We start from the raw sequence: 8,406 nt of genomic DNA, 5'->3' as shown, positions 1-8,406 counted from the left end.
TCTGATCTGGCCTTCCCTAGTCTACTGCCCCAGACTAATGAGGTAAGTTATGTTCCCCCATTTTCCACTCTCGTTTCTCCCTGTACTTTTCCTTTGTTGCCCAGATTATAATATAATAAAGAGATTATTTGCGTGATTATATTTATATAGTTTGTGGCTCCAGTATGCTGGGAGCACCAGCTGATGAGGGGCTGCCTTTCTCTCTATTTTTCTCTGCGACCCCACAGAGCCACAGTGCTTGGTATATAGCAGGTGTTCAATAAAACTTAAATAAAGTTGGAGAGTCTGGGGAAAGGAGGGCAGAGGAGGGAAAGGGGCACAAAATGTCAAAGCAGATGATTCCAAAACTCTTCTGATCTCAGGCCTCTGAACATACTAGTTCCTCCCTTCCTCACCTGCTGCCTCCCAAGGGAAACATGCAGGGACAGCACTAGGATTCAGGGGGACAAAACCTCCTCAGCAGGAAGGAACAGGCTTTAGGGGCATCCTGGCCTGGTCTGTCCCCCCACTTTTTTTTATTAAATTCAGTTTTATTGAAATACATTCACACACCATACAATCATCCATGGTATACAATCCACTGTCCACAGTATGATAACATAGTTATGCGTTCATCACCACAATCTATCTCTGAACATTTTCCTTACATCAGAAAGAACCAGAACAAGAATAAAAAATAAAAGTGAAAAAAACACCCAAATCATCCCCCCATCCCACCCCATTTGTCCTTTAGTTTTTATCCCCATTTTTCTACTCATCCATACACTAGATAAAGGGGGTGTGATCCACGAGGTCTTCACAATCACACTGTCACCCCTTGTAATCTACATTATTATATAATTGTCTTCAGGAGTCCAGACTTCTGGGTCAGAGTTTGGTAGTTTCAGGTATTTACTTCTAGCTATTCCAATACATTAAAGCCTAAGAGGTGTTATCTATATAGTGCATAAGAATGTCCACCAGAGTGACCTCTCGACTCCATTTGAAATCTCTCAGCCACTGAAACTATTTCGTCTCATTTTGCATCCCCCTTTTGGTCAAGAAGATACTGTCAGTCCCACGATGCCAGGTCCACATTCATCCCCGGGAGTCATATTCTGCATTGCCAGGGAGATTTACACCCCTGGGAGTCAGGTCCCACATAGGGGTGTCCCCCCATTTTTCCAGAATGTGGCTAAGAGATCATAGTTCTGGAGCAAACCTTTGGTGAGGAAGCCCTTCTTCAAGATATTTCCTAGCAATTAAGATGGAAGATGTTTGTTGCTGAGGCCATGTGGTATCAATAATAATAACAACAATACTATCAGCTACTGCTTATTGAAAGTTTACTATATGCCAGGCACTGGGCTAAGCACTCTATTCATATTTACATATAATTATCTCAATCCTCACAACCACCTTGTAAGACAGGTACATTACCATTTGCATTTTACAGATGGGAAAACACTCAGAAAATTAAGTAATTGGCCCAAGGTCACCCAACTAGAAAGGAATCAAGCTAGGACAGGATTTGTGAGGTCAAGTTTTTAACCACCAGACTACACTCCCTTCCATTTCAGTCTGTGAGGAGATGCCAGACTGTCCCTTATTCCTATTCTCTCTCACACTCACTCAACAGATATAAACTGGTGCCATTTAATGGATGTAGGATTTATTTGGGACCTTGGAGGCTGCTAGTATTCTCTTGTCCTAGAACCACCTGGCCCTGGCTCCTGATTCCTGGAATCAGAGAAGGGGAGAGATGCCAGAATGTCTGGAATTGCAGAAGGGAACAGATACTTGCAGTTGAAGGTGCCATTTCCTCAAAGTTCTCCAGCAAAATACTCTTGGGCCCCAGGCCCTCCTGCTTGAGAGATGGAACCAGTTGGAGTCTTTTCCCTCTGTATTCTCTCCTCCCTGTGGTGAGCCTCAGGGCTCATTTCAGAATGACGTACTTGAGGTAGGTGACAGGTGAGCCACCCAGGGTCACATAAACCAAAATCAGCCACTGTGAGGGAGGAGCCGCCCCTGCCGTAGACCCTATTTTCTTGGCACAGCATTCAGGACCTTGTTTTATTGAATATAGTCTTTGGTAGGTTGAATTATGTACCCCAAAATAGATATGTTCTTAATCTTAAACACATTCCTGTAAATAGGACCTCTTGAAGATGCTATTTTTAGTTAAAGTGTGGCCTAACTAAATGAGGGTGGTCATAATTACTGGAGGCTTCATAAAGAGAAGAATGTGGAAACCAGAGTTGGAGAAGGCCATTCAGAAGAAGCTGAAGTCAGGAGAAACTGAAAGGAGAGGACATTGCCATGTAACAGGAGGCAGGGATACAAGCCAAGGAGTCCCAAGGATTGCCAGCAGCCAGCACCAGAATGCACTGCTGATAACTTGATTACAGATTTCTTCTACCCTCAAAACTGTGAGCCAATAAATTTCAGTTGCTAAGTGGTATTTGTGATAGCAGCTCTGGCAAGGCAAACCAAGACAAGCCCCTTCCATGAAGTGAGAAAATCTTTGCTGTTTGGTCATTATCTCTTCTTTCCCCCTCTTTCCCCAGTGTACAGACTTCAACTTTCTTCCTCTAATGATGAAGAAACCCTGACCTCCAGAACTCTATTTCAGGTTAGGAATCAATTTGAGACTATGATCCCGGACCTCATGCCTCTGGAACTTGGTCTGAGATGGACAGTTTCTGGCTCATTCACCCTACATTGGCCTAGTGTTATCCCCTCTAGTCTTTGAACTCCTGGAGGGCAGGGTCCAAGTTAGTGTTGAATACCATCAATTGACATGCATTCTCTTTCTAATCCAACTTTCTTCTAATGTATTACAGAGACTAGAAGGCTGCAATACATTTCCCTTACAGCTAAGATGCTGATGAAGACAGCTACTATTAATTAGGTGAACTTGTGTTACTGGAAGGCAAAAAAGAGGAAGAGGCCATCTTTCTCCTATTTGGGGCTGGCAAGAAGGATCCTGGAGACATGGGATACTTCTGTAACAGCCATTCTAGCTTCCTCGTCTCTGCTTCCTGATTCCTGGAGGGCAAATCTCTGATGATGCATTCTTTAACTCAGTAGTTCCAGTGGTGGTCTTTTGATGCCCAATTCTCCTGGTTACAGCATAGATTTTAGTTCTTCTGGTGCCATTTTTGGTAGTCTACTCCACAAGCCCTTTCAACAATTTTTTAAGCACTTAACCCCCTGCATTAAACCTCCTTAGGTTTAAAATACCTAGGGTTTCTGTTTCCTGCACTGAATCATGAATGATATAAGCCCTCAAAGAGTTGTGAAATGATTCCTTGGGGAAACAGAAAAAAAAAAGAAAAAAAAAGCCAATATGGTAAAGAGTAGGAGGCCAATTGGGCAGAGACAAAAATACATACCAAAAATCAGCTGCTCTTATTGACAATGAGCAGTCTTTCCCATTACAAAGATAGAGGCAGAGACAGAGCAGGTAGGTATGTAGGGAAATAAATAAATTTACTGTTCAAGGGTTGGATGGCTTATACATAGGGAATGGATGGGGAAAAACATACAGTTCAAACATGGGAGTCCAGAAGTCTGCTTTAGGCTCACTATCCAATATGAATTAACACCAGTTCCCTCTGACACGCATACATACATGCACACATGGTATGAGTCAGGATTCTCTTCCCTAGTTTGAGAACGCAGTCTCTTTATTTAAACTATGATGGTCCCAAGTGGGATGAAGAATGATGTAGGAGGTAAGGGATGCCTGTTTATTAGGAAGGTAAGATTCAAGGTGAAGTGATAAGACTGCATTGAAAGAAGAAAATGGAGTGGGAACAATGAAGGAAGGGCCGGAATTGGTAAGAGGGTATAATGGGGGGGAACTTGGAAGGATGGAAGGAGGTAATGAAGGTGTGTAGGAGAAATAGATAAACAAGAAAACCAGTCTCCTCAAACCTAGATAACTTAATCTCTGTTGCATGGTTCCTGGAATGCAGTAGGCATAGGATAAACATTTACTGAACTGAAGAATAAATTCAGGAAGAATGGTGGAAACTGAATCACACAGGGTTAAAAGTGTATGTGTAGCAATGACCACTAATATGTACTGAGTTTTACACATGAGCCAGCCACTCTGCTAATAGCGTTACATGCATTATCATTTTAAATCCTCACAAGCACCCCATGAAGTAATTTTTAGGATACCCACTTAATAGATAAAGAAACTGAGGTTTGGGTAGTTTAAATAATTCATCCAAGGTCAAATTGGTAGTAAGTGGCAGAGTCAGGATTTGAATTCTGACTTGTCTGACTCCAAAATCAGTTTCTTGGTGCTATACCATACGTTATTCCCATTTGAGTCAAGGGTAGGCCCATGCTCCCCAGTAAACTCAAGAGTTTAGAGCGGACCCATACCTAGCCTATTAGAGAGGGGAGTGCTCAAAGCTGGAGAGGAGGGGTTGGGGGAAGGAGGGTGGAAGGGTGGGGGGTGCAGGCCAGGGCCCCTGTCTGAGGAGGGACCATATTAAATCCTCATCTTCAACAACACAAAGAAAAACAATCTGAAACTTAATCATCTCCCAGAATTATGATCCCTCCCCACAGCAGGGAGCACATTAGCAGAGCTGAGAAATGATAATTCAGCAGCCCCCAACCCAGCAGGGAAAGAAAGAGGAGGAGGGAGGAAAACAGAAACCAAGACAGAGAAAGAGATGGGGGACGGGGGGGGTGGCAGGGCCTGACCTCTCCAGGTTTTTTCCCCTGCTGGGGTGAGAGACAGAGTTCCTGGGGAATGGCCTGGAAGCACTTAACCCTTCAATTCTGCTTAGATAGGGATGGGGGCAGGTCGCTCCCTGCCTGAGTCAGTTCTTGGCATTGACGGATCCCCACATCCAGAGCTGCACCCCAGCCCAGCCAGGCCAAGTGTGGTTTGTGATCTTAGCCTGTGTTGGGAGGGCTCCCAAACTCCTAGGACAGGCCCTGAGCACTCCCTTGTCCGTGGCAGCCAGGCAAATCCATGGCCCGTCAGTACCAAGGAGCTGGACAGCTCCCGACCCTACAAATTGTTCTCCTCCGCCAGCGGGAAGGGTGGGGCGAGGCTTCCCCGCGAGCCCCAGCAGTCCCCACCCTTAGGAGAAGCGCAAAGGCTGCTGGGAGCTGCTAGAGGAAAGACTCAGGGTCATGAAAAGGTCCCGCTGGGGATCTGGTGTGGGCCTTGAAACTGGCCCCCCTGAGGGCAGCTTTTCCAGACGCATTCCTTCCCTCTGAGTCTGCACCTCCACTGTCCACACCACTCCATGCCGGGGACAATGGCGCCTTCAGCCCCCAGAAATGAATCGGGCCTTTGAGAGCTGCACGCCATGGGGTCAGCGGTGGCCACTGGGTCTCCAGGGCTGCCCAGCCTCCCAAGCTGCTGGGCTGGGGCAGAGGGGGAGCTTTTGGGGAAGGGAAGGTATCCACGGTCTCTGTCTTAGGAATAGATTCATCCTGAGGAAGAGGTTCATCTCAGATCAGGCAGTTTCTGGTAAAGGACTTTAGGGCATGGGGAGGGAGGAATCCCCCCTCCTTATTCCAGAGGAGGGGACAGTAACGTGCCCCCTCCTTAGGAGGCCTCAAGGAAAGCTGAACAGGGACAGAAACCACCAAGCTTTGGCTAGTTCTTGTCTCCCAAATCCCTCCCTCCATTTGGATGGAGCAGCTACTTCCTCCTCTCAGTGCCCATGTCCCTTCTTCCGGGACTGCCCCTGAGGCCAGGTCTCTCCTCCCTGTTCCTGTCTCCTCTCCCCTTCCCGCACTGCACAGCCTACCCAGTTTCCATGGAAACAGGCCTGGGAAGGCACTGCCAGGAGACTGAGGCCACTACTGCTCTTGGGGAGGGGGAATGGATTGGAGTTGAAAGTGGGGAGCAGGAAGTGACTTCTGGCCATTCCCAGAGAGAAGTAAATGTGAGACTTTCACTGTTAGGGGGGGCAGTAGGAAGAGCGGACAGAGATGTAATTGAGTGATGTGACTGAGGCAGAGTTGGGGCTCCCTCTCATTCCCCCAATTCCCAGTGCTCCAGACATCTAGACAAGCCCCCTCAGAGGGGAAATTAGTGGGTGAAGAAGGAAGGAAGATAGGTAGTACCAGAGAGCTTTGTCCTTCTTCTTTCACTTGATGTTCTTTCTTTTCACCCCTTCTGGGGACATGCCCACTGAGAGAAGGAGGTCCCCAGGGAACTAAATGGCCCAGGTTCTAGGAAATGGGAGAGAAAATCAGAATGGGATGTGGGTGTTCAGGGCTGTTCAGTGGAGCCAGAGGTGGCCAGAGGCCCAGGCATATCAGGTTCTTTGGGGGGACTCCTTCCCTAGAGGCTTCACTGAAGAGTTAGGTAGGGGGTGGGACTGGAGGCCAGCAGCTTCTTCTCTGTCCCTCCCATCAGGATGTTGGGGTGTGAAAACAGGAAAGTGGAGGTGGAGTGGAAGCACAAAAAGGGGAAGAAGAACTAAGGCAGGAGGGGCCAGGGAAGGGTTGGGTGGGTGAGTGGGTGCAGATGTGTGTGGTCAGGGCAGGTGGGAAGCTTCTTAGAAGCTTTGTGTGTCAGCTCTGGGGGAGTGAGTCCTAGCCTTCATCCCCTCCCAATACTCCCACCACAGGCAAAGCTCCCTCTCCGGCAGGGACCGTTGGAAATTGTGGAGTTCTGGGAGAGTGTGTTGTGGGGGGTCCCTTGGGAAGGAGCCTCCCAGGTTATCAGAAAGTTCAGCAAAGCCCCCCTGGGGCTGAGGCGGAGAGAAATGGTTCCTCTGGGGATCCTGGGGTTTCCTGGACCTGAGCCATCGGCTCTCCCTCTGCCATAGCTCCCAGAACAGTCGTCTTGGTGTTTGCTTATTTTGGTTATTTTTTGATCAGATATTTTGGCGCTGTGCACATTGCCTCCTGTTGCCATGGCAGCCGTGACAGGGGCTGAGGCACCGTGAGAAAAATACCAAAATTAATGAGTGAGCGAAAGTGCAGCCGAGAGAAAAACAAGGTTAAAAAAAGAGTTAAAACAGTAATGAAAACAGGCTTCCTAGCTCCGCAGCAGAGCAGCTGCTGAGGCCTCCCCCCAGAGCAGCAGCCCCCGCCCAGCCCCTGGCATCTTCCAGGCCTCAAGGCAGGACTCACTCGCCTTTCCCTGTCCAGCTAGCCACAAACTCAACAATGGCTATTTGGTGACTATCCCAAGCACAACAGTAGATCAGCTCCAACAGCAGATCAGCTCCCATCTCAGGTAGCACCCTGTCTCCCTGAACAGCGTTCCCGGGAAACAGTTTCTCATCTCCTAGGCAACGGAGTCTCAGCTATGGCCCTCACACAAGAGTGGTCCAGCTATATCAGCAGGAAATGGCCTCCCAGCTACATCCAAGCTTCAGAGCTATAGCTGCAGGCATAAACAGCATCCCAGCTAGAGTCCTGCACATAGAAACAGCCAAGCCACAATCCTGGGCAACAGCACTGGCTATAGCCAATCCCCAGTATGCTGTCATCACAGCTATAGCTTCAGGACCAATAGCATCCCAGCTACAGCCCTATACACAACAGTAGCTCTGCCATTATCCCAGGTAACAGCCTGCCTCCCAGGTACAGTCTCTTAGCAATAGCTTCTCATCTCCTAGGACCTAGGCAATGAATTCAGCTACAGGTCCACCTATGACATATTAACAGGAAACAAGGTCTCAACCAGTATTAGGTGTGCCAGCCCCATACCTATAGCCCCAATAGCCTCTCAGTTACTGTCCCTTCAACACACACACACACACATACACATGCACGCATGTGTGCACACACATAGTTTGTCAACAGCTCTCAGGTAATCTGAGCATCCTGGTGATAGCTCAGGCATACTAACATTACAGCATTACAACAGTGTCCCAGCAACAATCAGAGGCAACAGCATTACTGTTACAGAACAGTCTTTCTGTTACAGTTCCAAGCAATTCTGCACCCTACTCCTCTTAGTTATGGCTCATTCCAGGTATATCATAGTCAGGGTCTTAGGTCCACAAGCATCCCAAATGCTCCCACACCTAGCACCACCCAGGCACCGATCCCTGGACAGTCTCAGCTGGAATCTCAGCTGGAAACCATCAGTTTCAGGAGTCTCCCCCAGGGCTCCACTTGCTAACCAGGCTTTCCTCCCAGTTTGGTAAGGAGCCAGGAGCCTGGCTTCTCTCTTTTCTTCAGATGCCACCTCCCTCTCACCCCAATCATCCTCCTCCCAGTCCCAGCTCTCTTGCCTGCCCTCTTCCCTGGAAAAGCCAGACCTCAATGCCCATACCTACATTGCCTCAGCTTAGGTCCCTCACAGAGCCCAGCCTGACAGCCAGGATAGGAGGGGCTGGAGAGCAGGGAAAACTGTGGGCACACTCTGGTGTTGCCCTTGCCCAGTTCTGCTCCTACCACTTGGTGCAGGATTTGGGTATGATG

The sequence above is a fragment of the Choloepus didactylus genome, chromosome 13, assembly GCF_015220235.1.
Source record: "Choloepus didactylus isolate mChoDid1 chromosome 13, mChoDid1.pri, whole genome shotgun sequence".
In the NCBI taxonomy this organism is placed as follows: Eukaryota; Metazoa; Chordata; class Mammalia; order Pilosa; family Megalonychidae; genus Choloepus; species Choloepus didactylus.
This window is presented reverse-complemented; position numbering follows the sequence as displayed.